Source organism: Mesocricetus auratus, unplaced genomic scaffold (assembly GCF_017639785.1).
Source record: "Mesocricetus auratus isolate SY011 unplaced genomic scaffold, BCM_Maur_2.0 Super-Scaffold_100031, whole genome shotgun sequence".
NCBI classification, from domain to species: domain Eukaryota; kingdom Metazoa; phylum Chordata; class Mammalia; order Rodentia; family Cricetidae; genus Mesocricetus; species Mesocricetus auratus.
In genome coordinates, this window is record NW_024429212.1 from 15,755,665 (window position 1) to 15,772,696 (window position 17,032).

The 17,032-nt window shown below is 44.5% G+C and overlaps 1 long non-coding RNA gene across 1 annotated transcript in view; it reads right to left on the reverse strand.

Moving 5' to 3' along the window:
- LOC121135189 overlaps positions 1–17,032 on the reverse strand; it is a 39,965-nt gene that overhangs the window by 1,379 nt on the left and 21,554 nt on the right. The window contains exons 3-5 of the long non-coding RNA XR_005872406.1: positions 3,264–3,789; positions 2,736–2,837; positions 49–2,138 (exon numbers count right to left, since the gene is read on the reverse strand). This is a non-coding gene — a long non-coding RNA (uncharacterized LOC121135189). The remainder of the gene's footprint in view (positions 1–48; positions 2,139–2,735; positions 2,838–3,263; positions 3,790–17,032) is intronic.

Here is a 17,032-nt window from a genome sequence, read left to right on the forward strand (position 1 = left end):
ACTTAACCGTAAGAGCACAATAGTAATATTGAGAGTGGAAAGACTCACAGCGCACACGGACCAACAGGCGGGGTCTCCACAGCAAACAATGGGCACGCAAATGAAAAGGAGTCACCAGAGGAGCAGAGACAGACAGCCCGGTTCAGTAGCTCAGGCAGCTTTGAGTCCTCATCCAAACAAACAAAATGGAAGGTACATATAGAGAGAGAGACCTTGGGCATAATGTGCATCTAAACATCTGCCACTTAGAAGTTCCTGCTTATGGCTATTTATATTCCTATCAAGCATATTTTATATCTTAAAATAGGCAGTTGAGGGAAAGACTTGGAAGAAACTATGCCTCAGATGACATTCTTAAAAATGCAAGCCATTGAATTATAATTGTAGGAGAGATGGACAAGCAGTTGAAAGGGCCCGGACTCAGTTCCTAGAACCCACACAAGACAGCTCACACCCTACTGTAACTCTAGCTCCAGGGGAATCCAATGCATCTAGTCTCCATGGGCACCAGCGTTCGTATACATATACTCTCCCAGTCAAAAAATAAAACAAATTGTAAAAAAATACATCGCAACAGTATGTTTGAAATCTCTAGGATAACAAAAGTAATAATCATTTTCTAAAATGCACGCAACCATAAAAACCCACCTAATACCTTTCGTAGTACATGCTTTAGGGAAACAGGCTATTTTTGCGGTAGCCATTTTTAATCCTTTTACTGCAAAATCCCATCATAAAGTGGGGAACTTAAGTTTGAAATTTAGCAGGTTTCCTGAAGTGGGACCCCTCAGTAAGAGCCTCAGGGGCCAAGTCCACTCATGTCCTTTCCCACTGTGAGGCAGAACAGAGGGCCAACAGAGCCTGTAATATATCTCTCATAGTGTCTGACTTGAGAACCTCCCAGTCCCAACCACTTGCCCAGCGGCTTGGATATGGGACCTGCCAGGGCTGGGTCTATAAGAGAGTCCCCTCAGCTTGGGATGACACTCCTAGCTAGCCACAGGAGCTCACAGGACAAGCGCAGTCCTTCTCGGTAGCACGCCTGGCAGCCTGGAGCCCTCCTTAATCAGCACCAAATATTCATCTCTAATAAGAACATGCTGTCATAATCACCCTCCATGTGATAAATATCCTAGAGATTTTCTCTTTGTTAGGTTAATGCCTTTCCACAAGATAATTTAACTTTAACATTCTCTAAAAAATAATCACACCTTATCAGGCCCCAATATAGTAATATGGTGGGGTTTTTTTTCCTTTTCCTTTTCTTTTTTTGTGTGTGTGTGTGTGTTTTGAATCCTGCCTTAAACAAATCCCATCCAGATAAATGCTCCCCCACTTATTTTTTTTTTAAGCTGGCACACAAGCTTGTTCACTGTAATCAAGCCCCCAGCTGGCTAACTCTCATATAACAGTATATCTTCTTGATTTCATTTGAGAAAAATTTATCATCCACAGGCAAAGACAGAAAATGTGTGAATGTCTAAAGCTTATGTAAATTAAGAGGCCATGCACGCTGGTCCTAAAAATAGTAGATAATTATAGGCATTTCTTCCCCATACAATAATTATAGGCCTCCTGTCATCTTTCCTATTCTGTATAAGGTCATAGCAGTATTATACAAAATTTACAGTATATTACAAGTTAAAAACACAATAATTAGCAACTGTGCATCTTCAGCACTGGTGATGAATGTTCACAGTAAAACTTTAAAAAAAAGAGCATTATTTGTTTTATGCGGACAGTACACACTTAAATTTAATCATCAACTCCTGATACCCAATAGGCAATATTCTCTTACTATTATAATGCTATTTGCCAAGTTCACAGTACGCCCTCGGGTGGAATTCATCCTTAACGAAGTGACAGGAAGCCAAATCTCTCACCATCATCTCAACCAGGTGCACCATATTATTCGGCATTTAATAATTCTTTTGAACATATTGAATGATAATGAGCGAGTTAAGAGAAAGTCCTAAGGATTGTTTTGACCATTATGATCAGTGTCTGATTCGGGGGGAGGGGGATCCACTCACCAAATAATGTGGGCAATTCATCAGTTTGCTTGGTATAGAATTTTTTTCCCTGATCCGCTTCCACCCCGATTTTCTTTATATAATTCATTGAGGGGACATATCACACTTCAGTGAGAAGAAAAGGTGTAATTAACACAAAGGAGGATTTCTCTTCAACTTCTTAAATATTCACAGTAACAGGGACAAAGAATCGTGGATAATAAAAAAAATGACAGGATGAGCTATCATTTCTCTTTTGCTTACGGAAAAAATTCATAGAGTTATACACACTCACTTCATCTCTACCAGTTCTGCTGTGCTGTGTACAGAAGGTTCCAGAGACTAGAACTCCCTGTTAGAAAGCCTTGCTGATGCCTGTGTCCCCTAGTTTGCTTGGTCATCTTATGTCAATGGCTATGAAGACTCTTTTCCCTACCAGCCATCCTGGGATCAGGGACATTCACCCACAGTCCTGCAACTGCTCCAAAGAAATATAACCTGGAAGACCAGCATGCCCAGGGGAACTAGGAACTAATCAGAGCCAATTGTCTGGCTTTGCGTTTCAAGGCAACTGGCGGAGACGCCATCTTCACCATTCGCCTCCTAAATAGACTCCAGGGCTGGAGAGACGGCTGGGTCAATAAAGCGTTCTCCACACAAACATGGAAGCCTGAGTTCAGATCCCCAGCACAGACATAAAAAGCCAGGTGTAGAGATGCGTACCTGTAAATTCCAGTGCTGGGGAGGTAGAGATGGCAGGTTACCTGGAGATTGCTGGCCAACCAGCATAGCTGAATAGGGTAAATTCCAGGGTCAGTCAGGGACCTTGATACAAAAACAAAGAAAAAACAAAAAGAATAGACAGCAACTGAGAAAAACACTGGACGTTAAGATCCTACTTGCGGCCAGGCAGTGGTGGCACACGCCTTCAATCCCAGCACTCGGGAGGCAGAGGCAGGCGGATCTCTGTGAGTTCTAGGCCAGGCTGGAACGACAGCCTCCAAAACAATACAGAGAAATCCTGTCTCGTAAATACGAAAAAAAAAAGATCCTATTTGCATCGTGTGTGTGTGTGTGTGTGTGTGTGTGTGTGTGTGAGAGAGAGAGAGAGAGAGAGAGACAGAGACAGAGACAGAGAGAGAGAGACAGAGAGAGACAGAGAGAGAGAATAATTGAAACTGGTTCATGAGATTATAGTCTGGGCTCCTATATGAAAGACAGAAACATCTGAAAACCAGTACAGTAGTATACCTCAGTCATTCAGTTTGAAGACTGAAGTCCAAGTACGCAGGCTTGGGAAACAGGGAAGCCAATGGTGTTATAAGTCCTGATTTGAGTCTGGAAGCCTCCCAAAATCAAAAGTGCAAATGTGTGAGGGCAGAGGAAAAAAAACCCAGACATTTTGACTGCAAAAGACTGAATTCACCCTGGTTCTGCCTTTTTGTTTTATCCAGTTCCTCAGTGGACCGGGTGATGCTCGCCCATCCTGCGGAGGACAGCGTGGGCCCATCCTGCTGAGGACAGCGTGTGCATTTGTGCGGTTGCTGTTTTAAACTTGCTCATAGGCTTCTGTCATCAGACTCTCCAACTGTACCATCCAAAGGGTCTGGTAGAGCCAGTAAGCAGCAAGCTTTAGGAGAAAGCGTTTGGTAACCGCGATGCTTCCTCGCTGTTCTCTGTGAAGTCACCTCAGAGTGTGAACGCCGGGAGGTGGAGGGGTGTCTCTCACGGATGAGAGCGTGCTAGCCACGTAAGGCCCTGGATCGCCCAGCGAGATCTGTTAGTAAAGTCAAGACAGAACATCAGCCCTGGAGAGCTCTCAGCCAATTCGAAAGTCATCAACACGACCCCCCACCCTCTTCCATGTGTCCAGTTAAATGACTGACCTATTATCTCAAGCTGCGTATCTAGATTTTCTTTTGTTACCTGCATTCTATTTTCTCTGTAGTCCTTACACTCTGATGAAGATCTGACCGTTCACACCTTGGGGATGAGAACACCAAGGCCTCAGTTCTTTTCCACCTCAACACTCAATCTCATTTCTCCTAGCCTTTTCTAACTTATGGTTAGCTATTAAGAAAATAAATAAATAAGCCGGGCATTGGTGGCGCACGCCTTTAATCCCAGCACTTGGGAGGCAGAGGCAGGTGGATCTCTGTGAGTTCGAGGCCAGCCTGGTCTACAGAGTGAGTTCCAGGACAGCCTCCAAAGCCACAGAGAAACCCTGTCTCGAAAAACCAAAAAAAATAAAATAAAATAAAATAAAGAAAATAAATAAATAACACACAGACATGTTTGTTTAGTAACCTAAGGTGTGATCCATGTTCAGCCAGCACTTTAAATAGTTGCATGTAAAATGCCCGTGGAGAAAGGAACTGAACACGGCAATAATAAAAAAAAAAAAAGGAAAAAGAAGATGAAGCGAGTCTGGAATGACGGCTCAACAGCTACGTGCGCCGGGTGCCCTGCCAGAGGGTGAGGGTCAGCTCGAAGCGCCCACTGGCATCCCACAACCATCTGTAAAGCTCCAGTTCCAGGCACCCAACACCCTTTCTTGTCTTCTGCAAGTGCGAAGCGCAGGCTGAACGTGCATATGTGTGTGCATGCAGACGCTCACACGCACACCTGAAAAGAAAACGTGGTGTTTTTTTTAAGAGCAGCAGAGGCACCTGTCTACCGACTAAGTTTGTTCATTCTTGGTGAAGGCAATTGCTGTGCAGTGTGGCTGAAGGGATTTTATACTCTGCGTCCTTGCAGACCCAAGTCCAGGTGTCACTGCCTACGATGCAGTCCGCCACTAAGCGCTGTTCTTTCCCTTCCTGTACCGTGGACGCTGAACCAGTGCTCCAGCTGCAGAGTTCAGAGGCTCTTAAGTTCCTCCGGAATCAACTGCGACTTCTTAAAACCCTTCCCTCGAGATGCAAAACGTAATCTGCTGTTTTAGATCTGTTCCCATATGCTTGCTGTCCCAGGGACAACACAGCACGGTTTAACCATTGCTTTAGTTGGGGCTGCGTTTGCTGATGAAGCACCATGACAAAAAAAACAAAGCAAAACAACTTGGGGAAGAAGGGGTTAATTTCGCGTTTGTATCCTGAACCAGGGTCTTCTGAGGGGAGTCAGGACAGGCGCTCAAACAGGGCAGGACTCCTGGAGTCAGGAGCTGATGCAGAGGCCATGGAGGGGTGCTGCTTACTGCCTTGCTCCTATGGCTTGCTCAGCCTCAGCCTGCTTTCCTTGTAGAACCCAGGACTTACAGGGCATTTTCTTAATTAGTGATTGATGTGGGAGGGCCCAGCCCATTGTGAGCACCATCTCCTCTCGGACAACTCTAGCCTGTGTCAAGTTGACCTAAAAACTAGCCATGACAGCCTACTATACTCATTTGTAATAGGGTTACACCCCTAATTCAGTTATCCAGTAGGTTTTTTTGTGTACCAGGTGGCATCTCGGCTGCTGAGTGGAAGTGATGGGCACAACACAGTGAGTATAAAACCCAGGCTCTCTCAGTCTCGGTGTAAGGAGCACGCTGTCTTCCTCTCCACTCGACGTCCCCACTGGATAAATCCGCCTAGGGAACAAGCACTTCCTGTGTTTTACACCTCTTACACAAACCCAGAGTGACACCCACTGCGTATTTCTTGTTGCTAAGTGTTCATTTGTGGGGAAAAAAAATGAATGAGCGGACGTCGTGGTCTGATAAAGCAGTTCTATGGGAACTGAGTATTTGAAATAAAACAATATACGTCTTAAACTGGACAGCACGCGGGTTTGGGTATTCTCTGTAGCCTTCTTGGTAAAGCATCTGACGGCTGACCGTGAGTGGGCCGACAGCCCCTACAAATGCTGCCATTTGGTGCTTTCAGACCTGCTTCCTCTCGAGTCCAGAGCTAAGCTGGCTTCTGCAGAGCATTTTTTTTTCTGTTGAGCCACAGGCCCTCATTTGTATTGAAAGTAAGAACTACCCTCCTAAAGTCAACCTAGATGGGACAGATATGTTCTTTTGACTTAATGATATAACATTTTATCAGCCACATTAAAAAAATGAAATATACACGTGTTCGTCTGCTATTTGAGGAGCTTTTCCAATGTGTGTGCAAGAACTATGTCAGCTGCTAACTGGTGATCCTTTCCAGACACCCTTTCCCAAGAGCATTGCAAATACAAACATGCTCTATTTGAACAAGACCAGTGACAGCAAAATTGCTTGCTGGTCTCTAAGGAGACCATAATAATGTGCACCAAGGGAGAGGCCCATAGTCTGACAGGTTTTTTTTTCCCCCATTGTAAACCATAAAACCCATTTCAATAACCAGAATATAGCAGTTTAAAGTGCATCCCTAGTTAATTACATCCAAAGAGTAATAATAAAATTATCAATTAAATTTTAGAACTTCCACTTTAAAGTATTAAACACTTGGAAACTACAATGCAGTTAAATTTCTCTCAGAACAATGCGTTTTCTTACTCAAACTGGCCTATAACAACGCTTGCAGAGCTCTTTCAGTGAGGGAGAAAGCATGTCTGTCTTCTTGTGAGCAAATAGTTAAATAAACTGTTTCTGCCAGCTGTCTGAGGTCTTTTATGTAACTAAAAGAGCAGTCGCTACATTTATGTGGTAAAAGGATCTAACTGAGTCACAAACGCTCTGTAACAGTTGACAGTGTACAATAAAAGTTATGCAAAACTCAAACCAAATGTTTGTTCAGCCCTAGTCCTATGTTTGGGGCCTTAACTCAGATGGGGAAGCTGTCTGGCCTTTAAAATGAGGTCATCGATAATGTCAGCCCACACCAGTGGGAAAAGACCTTGCTGTTCTACTCACTGATGTGTGCTCCTACTGAGCCAGGGGAGAAGAGACTATCCAGGACACACTGACTGAAGTTCTGGGCACATGACTTGTTCAGGTGGAATTCTGCTTTCTTTGAATTTTTTACTTCCAGATAGAAGGATTAATCTGCCCAGTGAAAAGGAAATAGGAATGCTACCTTTCAAGGCTGAAGATTATGGAATTCAGAGTGCTACCTTTCAAGGCTCAAGACTATGGAATTCAGAGACTATGGCTGTCATTCATCTGCCTCTGTGCAATCTATCTCACCTCTGGTGGGGACGTCCTGTGTATATGTCAATAAAGCACTGTTGGCCAATAGGGAAGCAAGATAGGTGGGACTAGGAGTCGAGGAGGACTCTGGGTAGGAGAAACACAGAGAGTCACGATGTAGCTGCGGCAGGGGTAAGAAACCCGGACCCTTTTCTCCAGTAAGAGGAATACTTAGATTGGCAGTTATGGGGTAATTACTTAAGCCAGAGACAGCCAGTAAAAAACAAGCAAGGCCAACAGCTTCATAATTAATACAGCGTCTTGTGTGTTATTTGGGGACTACAACTTGGCAGAGCCCAGGCGACTGGTGGGGAAAAAAACCAAAGCGACTGGCAAGGAAAAGGCTTCCCTCAACACACCTCGGTTTCCCAGTTGAAGGGTCAACTCCCTGTGTCCATAAGCAAAACAGAGAGCAAAACCTCATTCCTAAAGAGGCACTGGGCGTGTAGGTCTGGGTGCTGGCTCTTCTGAGACCCTAGAGTGGAATGGATAACACAGAACCATCCCCAAAAGTGCAGGTTCAGCTTGGGGGACATCACTGGGAAGCTTTGGGGAAATGGCGGTGACTGCAAACTCACTGACACGTAGGCCCCATGACAGCCCGACCGTACGTCAAAAGGATGCTCGGGCGAAAACATCTCTGGCAAAAGTGGAAGAGAAGACTCCAAGACGAGGGTAGAAATGACACCATGGACTGATCTTCACAGCCACCGGGCAGGTTCCCAATGGCCCTTCAAACACAGATACAAAGAAATATCAAAGTATTCTCCTGAGGGAAAAACAGAGAGAGAGAGAGAGAGAGAGAGAGAGAGAGAGAGAGAGAGAGAGAGAGAGAGTGTGTGTGTGTGTGTGTGTGTGTGTGTGTGTGTGTGTGTGTGTGTGTGTGTGTGTGAGCACAGGCACCTCCTGCGTGTGTCATCCTGGAGAGCAGGACTCAAGGCATTTCTAGGGGGTGTAGAGTGAAAGCCTATGACCCTTTCGTATTTCACTGTGGGGCCAAATAATGGCCAAGCAATCCCAAAGGTACTCATAGTTATAATTACGCCTTGTTCAACACAGATAGTGACGTAGGTAACACTCTACACAGGTGGTTCATGGGAAAAGAGGGCACGGGGGATTTGCCTGAAGGAGCCTTAGACCAAGTCTTTACTTGAAACATTTGTGATAAGTATAGTAGAGAGTAGGTGTGAGGCTCACTGGAGAAAGAGATGGACAAAGGGAGATCTGCTTTCCATCAATACGATGACCATCGAGCTGTGTCCGCAGACGCACGCTCCTCCTTTGCGCCAGGTACTGTAGAGAAGCTAAATCCAGGGAGATGCAGGGGAGGCTTTCTGATTCCACAGAGCTGAATCCAGGGAGACGCCGGGGAGATTTGTACCTTGACCCCACTCATGGAAGGCTTCACCGGGGAAGCATCACGCTACCTGATGTTTCAGCAGTAGGCGTGGAACAGAGAGCAGTGTTACAGGGAGAAATGTCTTATATAAGGTACAGACTGGAAGAGGTTTGCTATGCTTGGAAGATGTCCAGGGAGGCCATGCTGCAGTTGAGTCGCAGAAGGGCCTCCTGTCCCAAGCTCTTTGGGCTTGATCCTGTAAGTATCAAAGGAGGACTTTGAGTAGATCAGACTGAGCTTTTGACGGACAGGTGGGATGTCAGTCTCATGATGAATGCAGGTGGCCAAATCTGGAGGCAGACAAGTGAGGGAGATGCTCACTCACCCACCCCGTGCCATTTCAAACCCAGGTGAACCCAAATGCTGCAGGTGAATCCAGAGGAGGCGCCTTGAGAGAGCGACTGGGTGATTGCGATGCCGAGCATGGGGCTGGGGAGACGTAGGAAGACCCACAGAGCCGCGTTCACTTAACCAGTTGAGTGTGGCAAGAGTGAGCTATTTTGCTCTTTTCCTTTGTCTGCATCCAGACGCAAGTTCCTGCCTGTCCTCATTCCGGTGTAACAAAATTTGTTCACAAGGAAAGCCTAATAAACTCTTTGAGTAGGTTACTTGTCCCAGAAGCCCTGAGTCTCTGGAAGGAAGTCATAGTGGACTTGGAAAGTGTGAGCATCTTCGGTGCCTGAAGGGTACCCGCTCCAACTCTCGCTGGATTTGAGGCAGAGAAGGAGAATTACCTACTTTGATTTCAGGATCTTTACTCCCTCTTAGACCCTCTCAGACCCCAAACCTCTTCTCTTACCCACTATAAGACACATACACAAAGTAGCTAGTCACACAGTATTTTCATCTACAAACTCGCTCCAGTCACCATTGCCTTCCTTTTCAGACGTGACCTGGTACCCCAGAAGTTCCTGTGAAGTTACCCCACAGTGTTTGCACCCCTCTTTCCCTTTACATCCTCTTGGTACAGAGCTGTTCCTGCTCAGCTTTCTTCATCCTTCCTTACCCCAGAACCTCCTCAAGGCTTTCTTGAAGGGTAATTAGCACCACCACGCTGGACCCAGTCACCATCCTAGGGTTCTCTGCCAGGTGAAAACAACACACATTTTCCATCTTATTGGGCCAGGAAATACTTCTAAAGCCCTTAATGATTCTGTCCATTTATGGCAGAAGTGTTCCTGACAATCTCTAGCCACGAGGTTAAACTGAGACATAAATGGCCTTCACAAAGCGAGTGGCAGGGAAATCCCCAAACTCACCCTTCCAGGATCCAGCTCTGAGTTCCTCCTAGGCCTAGTGCCCACTATGGCCCCTGGTCCCTCTGTCTCTCTGAATGCTCATCCCAGATCACAATTCTACCGTGCTTTTCAGACAAATCCTCAACTCCAGCCTAACCCTTCTCGAGAAGTCCTGATTCAAACTCTGATCTACATCAACCCAACAGAATGAAAACTGAGCCCACTCCCCTATTTCTAGCGGTTCAGAAGTCTTTATTTCCCCCATTCCTCTTAAAATCACTGTAGTCCTCCTGCCTGTGTGTCTTCTTGTTGCTGGGATTTTCTTTCCAGCCTGGTCCCACAGCCACTTCAGCCCCAAATAAACACACAGAGACATATATTAATTATAAATTGTTGGCCGATGTCTAGGGTTTCTTATTGGCTAGCTTTCTCTTAATTATTAACCCATTTCTATTAATCTATGTATTTACATGTGACCTTGGCTTACTGGAGAATGCCCAGACCTGTTACTCCTTTGGCGGCTACATGGTGTCTCTTTGTGGCCTCTTTCTGGGGCCCTTCCCTAGCCTTCTTCTGGTCTGGTAGCCCCGCCTATCCTTCCTGCCTGGCTATTGGCCAAACAGTGTTTTATTCACCAACCAATAAGAGAAACGTATATACAGAAGGGCGTCCCCCATAATCCTCTAATGCTGCCAACCCAATAGTTTATGTTCTCTGGACTTCTACAGAATTCAAGCAAGGAAATTGTCTAGTCTGTCAGTTCCTATTGCCATTTTTTCCAACGATCTTGACACATCTATGTTCTTGTACTTTCTTTGGATCCCCAGCCCCCAAATGATGACACAGAGACTTCTTATTAATCATGAAAGTTTGGCCTTTAGCTTACACTTGTTTCCAACTAGCTCTTATAACTGAGTTGATCCATATTTTCTTTAATCTACATTCTGCCAAATGGCCCAATTACCTCTCCTAAGAACAGCTTGTTCAACTTGCTCCAAGTCTGTTGGCACAATCCACGCAATTAGATTCCTCCCCTTCTTCCCCTATCTTCCCAGAAATCTCACCTATCCTCTCCTGCCTAGCTATTGGCCATTCAAATCTTTATGAAACCAGTCAGAAGGCGCCTTGGCAAAGACACATTCTCACAGCATACAAAGAGGTCATCCCACAACACTTCTAGTTTAATTCAATTCAATAGCTACCTATTTTGTTCAATCCTGTGTGTTCATCCTATATGTCATTCCTTGAAGGCCTCGGGAACATGCAGCAGATTTCTCATTAAAGTCTTCTTCCAAGCATGCAGTTTTAGACTAGGATTTAACATGGCCTAAGTCACTCTCATGGGTGTCTCTGCAAGCAGTTATTGCTGGTAATCAAGGTGGCTCTACTTCTAGGACTGGCTCACCACCGATTGTGGAAAGGAAGACAACAAACTAACATAATTGCAATGGGTAGCCTGGACTCATTCACCAACCTTGTTCAAGGTTTCAACAGCAAATGTTCAAGAGCCCAGAAAACAAAGAATTATTTTCATGTCTTTGACCAAAACATGTTTGCTTCTGTCTTATTGATTAAAATAGACCCTATAGCCAAATTCATAGTTAGTGTAGGGGGAATACCACTAGAATGTGTACCTACAATGCAAAGAAGGAAAGGAGAAGTAGGTATCTTTGCAGTGACGGCAATTAGCCAACCTGGGCACCTAACCCACACGATTTTCAATTTGCTGGTATGGGCTCTCTGTGGAACACCTGAGCATTTGCCAAGAAGCTCTATTCAAGGTGTCCGTGTTGGTCAGTGACCAAGGAATCCTAGACCACATTGCTGAGGGCCAGAGGATGGATGGTCTGAGTCCTGCTCAATTGATCAGGCAAATTCTCCCTCTTAGCCTTTTCGTTCTAGCCAGCTTCCAACAGACTGGCTGGCACCCACCTATGCTAGGAAGGCAGTCTGCTGTAGTCGCTCTACTAATTCAAATGCTAACTGCACCCAGAAATACCTTCATAGGTGTACAAAGGAATAGTGCTTAGTCTGTGTGTCCACATGCCAGTCAGGCTGGCCCAAAACCATGTCTAGTGAGTACTTCTTAGTCCACAATCGCCCACTCCTTTCTGAAGCGGCTGCTGGGAAGGTAGCATCAGACTTTGCTAGACTCTCTGAATATCCAGAAAGACTAATGGTCACTTGCTGGCATTCCTTCACTGCATGTTATAAAAGTGCAATGCTCTACAAGCCAGGCACAAAGTCTTGGGGACACATAGCAGGGCTCTCATTGAGACACTTTTTAAAAAAAAATATTTTATTTATTTATTGTGTATACAGTCTTCTGCCTGCATGCCAGGGGAGGACACCAGATCTCACTCAAGGTGGTTGTGAGCCACCATGTGGTTGCTGGGAATTGAACTCAGGACCTCTGGAAGAACAGTCAGTGCTCTTAACTACTGAGCCATCTCTCCAGCCCCTCTTCGAGATACTTTTTGTCTCCAAATATGAAGAATCAAAGACTCAGGGCTCACTCCCCAGTGAAGTCATCAAAAGTGTAAGTGAGTCGCTACAAAAGTGATAGGGGACTTCCTTCTGTATATGTTTCTCTTATTGCTTGAAGAAAAAAAAAAACACTGTTCAGCCAATGAGACAGGAAGATAGGCGGGACTAGGAGATGAGGAGAATTCTGGGAAAGGTTGGCAGAAACAGTCTCCACGTAGGCTGCCAAAGGAGTAACAGGTCCGGACCCTTCTCTGGTAAGATAAGACCGCGTGGAAATACTTAGACAGATAGAAATGGGCTAATAATTAAGACGGAGCTAGCCAATAAGAAGCCCTAGCCATCAGCCAGCAGTTTTATAACTAATATAGCCTCTGTGTGTTTATTTGGGGGCTGATGGGCAGCGGGACCAGCCGGGACAAAGAACCTCTCACTACACAAAAGCCATATAGACCTGGCTTTTCAAGGAGGGATCTGTGCTTCATAATTGTGGCACACAATTTTTTTTTAGTGTGTCCCCTCTGTCGTGGCGGGGTCTGGGGGAATGGGATAGCGAGCCTGACATGGAGAATAATGTACGGCTCCAGACCCAGGATGTCTCACAGCTGTTGGAGAGAAAAAGAGATTCTGGAACCCTGATGCGGCCCAAACTAATGGCGTTGTGCCATTGAGGGCTGCCGTGGGTCTTCAGCGATGATGAGAGTGCTCTCCGCGGCCCACAGCCACCAAGTGGGCAATCACAGGACAGGAGAACTTTGGAACTGGAAAAGGCTCTGAGAAGGGAAAAGGGAGGCTACCCGAGGTAAGAGCCTAATTAGGAGAAGCTAGGGTAGTAAGAGCAGTACCAAGGCGAGCATCCTGGAACAAAGGGGAGGTCAGGAGGGGATGTGGCGGGATAAGTACCGCATGGGTGCTTTGACCGCCTACAGAACAGAGTCTTAGTTTAACCAGGGTCTGCTTGTGATCTCTATAATGTGAAGTTTCCCACAGAGAACACGGATTCGGTGACATCGAGTTACAACAGAAAGACACTAAGGCAGGAGACGATTAGCGTAATCACGGTGTGGGTCCAGGTGAGCTGAAAAGTGGCCTGGAAAGAGGGATGGACACACCCCAGACACACCACAGAAGAAACACTTAATGTCCATTTCACATGAAGGTACATCTTGTAGTTTATTTGGGGAAACCTGTCCATTCCTGGTGAGCCCACGGCAACTTGCGCGCCCACGGCAACTTGCCCAGAAGAGTCATCATTTCAGTGTAGAGGACCGAAGAGGAGGGTTGGTGGGATGGCTCAGTGTGGGAAGCACCAGCCAACAAACATGATGACCTGAGTTTGATTCCTGGAGCCTGCATGGTGGAAGGGAGAGAAGCAAATTTGTCCCCTGGACGAAACACACACGCACACACATGCACATGCAAGCGTGCAGTGTCATCTAAACTCTTTAAACTCATTAAAGAATTTGATCACTTGAAAGTAAATTCTTAATATATCCAGTTTGGTGTCTTTAAACACAGTGCAGAGATTACTGTGGGACTGAGAAAAATGATAATTCTGTCGTCAATGATGCCAAGTCATATGTTCAATGCCAGACCAAAACCAGACCAACTTTGCAGTTACCCCACTCAGCATTCCAGGACTAATATTCCCGTTAGTGTCGCTATCACACAACCCGGTGTGGTTTTCATTTCTAACCGAGGGAAATCAGCAAGGTGAAGCAACTTTCCCAAGGCTGCTCACTCAGGAAGAGAAACTTTCCGGACTCACGTCTTCCTACTTCAAAGCTGATTCTTTCCCCAGTGCAAGAACTCAGCTTTTCCTCTTTGAAGAATCAGAATGAAAGGATCAAAATCTTAGGAGTTTTTCACCGTAGAGGACCAGAATTTTAGGACATGCAGTGTGTGGTGGCCCTCGTCTTTAATCCCAGCACTCATGAAGCAGAGACACATCAGTCTCTGAGTTCAAGGCCAGCCTGGTCTACGGAGCTAGTGCCGGGACAGCAAAGGCTACACAGAGAAATCCTGTTTTGAAGGGGGGTGGGAAATAAAGCAGAATCTGAGTGTGCAGGCTGACGAGTCCTGGCATTCCCTTAGTGTAACAAGTTACGTCTTTACTCAAGGGCTGGAACAACCGGCAGTTTTCTTCCTTTGGTGGGCTAGACAGATAATAAAAATGATAGCAAAGGCTATTAAAATTTATGTGGAGACTAGCACAGATCGGAAGAGCTACAAAGTGAATTCTTTAAACACAAGAGAATGGTGGCTTGTTTGTTTGTTTGTTTGTTTGTTTTAAGCACAATATGAAAGAAAACTCCTTTGGCCTCAGACGCCTAAATATGCCATCAAAGGACGACTTGATTCTCAAACTCTGAAATGCCAGTTTTTCCTGATTCCTCTAGAACTTACTCTTTATATAGAATATCAAAGCCAGCGGGATGGTAGGTGTCCCAAAATGTCTTAATTCAGAGAATTAGTGTTAACTGAGTCTGATTAGCTCCATTTATCTCTAATTAATTACCTTTATCTAATTAGACACTTTGTTTCCAGTAGACATGGAGTCAAGTAGACTAGATTATTAGTGTAGTCATTGTCCCTTTACAAAATCCTGAAATTAATGGAACGTGCAAAAAGAAATCTGCAGTTCTAATTGCACAGGTGTTGCCTTATGGCAAAGCTTTATCATCTGATTACACCAAGGGGTTATTAGTCACTTTTATATAGAGGAAGAGCCTATGAGATCCACCTTAGCAACAGCTCATTAGTTTAAGGTTGTTACTGTATTATTTATTACATTCAGCCCTCCCCATTATCTAGATTGATTCATGGACCAATATATTTTTCCTCTCCTCTGTGCAGAAAAAAATAAAATAAAATAAAACCATCATTATGAATAGTCCAGATGCAATGTGGAAAAATGCAAAACTGCATTTGCTTATCAGCTACAATCTGACTCTTTATGACAACAAAGCTCTAAAGTCACATGTGATCAGAATCACGCTTAACGGTTATTTTCTATGGGAAAGGGAACCTATTTAGAATTTCTGAGTAATGTGGGAGATCGGTATGCTTGTTTTAAACAATATGTGGCTCTCTCGACGTTTTCACCTAGCTGAACGGGCACATCGAGGTATGTGGAAAGGAAGAGGCAATTTTTTTTCCGTTAATATATACTTGTATTTATTTCTTCTCCGTATCTTTCCAAAATGGAACCGATAAAACACAATCTCTGTATGTGTGAACCACAATATTTATAAAAAATCCATCTGTTTTGCATTTTTTGTTTCTCATGGCTAGATTATGACAACAGATGGAGGAAACTCACAAATTTTGTAATCTGGTTTAGCAGCAAACAGCAAAATCTCAGCACCTGCTTATAAAGAAGGAAAAGTGCTTTTTCATGGTGGAGTTAGGCGTGCTCCAGCGGCCAACTCATCTCAGCCTTCAGGTCTGCATGGCGTCTCTCACAACCGTTTGAAGCAGCTCTGCTTCTCTTCATCATGGGGTAATTAAGCAGCTATAAGCAAATCCTGCCACAACCCCGTCCCAACACACAAACATGTTTATTGATGACACAGCAATTCCACTAAATAACTTGTCAACATAATCATGTCAAATGAGATTTTAAAAATCTCTTCTCTCCCTGCTGCCCAGCCCCTCTGCCACCCCCACCCCCCAAAATTCCTCTACTGCTCGGAGTCATATACCGCCATTCACGTATCGCTGGGTCTAGACTAGTGAAAGATAACCGGTAACCATTACGCAGAGCGTGACAGCTAATTTGAGTGGTAATAATGAATATTTAATGTTCCCCCTTTCAAGCATGAACATATAACTTTTCATGTGTGCCTTACTAAAATTATAACCATTAATCTAAAAATTATTGTTGCAGCTGAAGTAACAGCCAAGAATTATAGATTATCGCCACGTCAGAATACTGCACAAATATTCCGTACACACGCAGATGCACACATGTAGAAAGATGTAGCCTTTTATTCTCATCCAACCCAAGGCCTCACTTTGAAAAGTACAGTTTTGTGATCAGTAGAATTCTGAGTCTGGATACAAAAGGACCACTATTTTAATCAAGAAACAAGCATAATAGCCAACATCATTTTCACTCCTCCTCAGATTTTGTTTAGACATTCATCATGTCTACATAAAAATAACATGTGTGCTAAAATGTGCCCCCATAGAGGCAGTATTTTTAGGATGTTCCACCTAAATCAAAGAAAGAGCAAAGAAAATTTATCAGAAAGGTAGAAATGTTATACCTTAAATTTCATTTAAAAAATATGTGGGTAGTTTTCCCCAGTATATCTCTCTACAGAAACCACAGTGTAGCTTTGGGGGAAAAAATCTGGGAAATACATGAAGCTCTCTTAAAACGGGCTTTGTGCATTGATGGAATTCTTTTTTAATTACCCTTCTAAGTTACATCATTCCCGGTATCTCCATAAGATTTGAATAATTTCATATGCCTGGAAATATTGCAGAGAAACATATCCATCTCCCTTGCTGGTTGGATCTGCTTTCCTTGTTAACGCCATTGTGGTTGCAAATATGCTACTCTACAGTGAATCTTAGCGCATGATATTAATGTTTTTAAAAGTGTGGTGTGTGCTTACAAAATTCAAGGGGGAAATGGTTTAATAACTCGAGGAAAGTGCCAAGAAAAACCTGAAGTTTCTCCCTTGGTAATCTTCTTCAACTGGCATCCAGTGTGTAACACAGGTGGTTCATGTCTTGAATTCTAGTATTGTTGTGGGATGGAGTGGGGGGAGCCTGGGTTACACAGTGA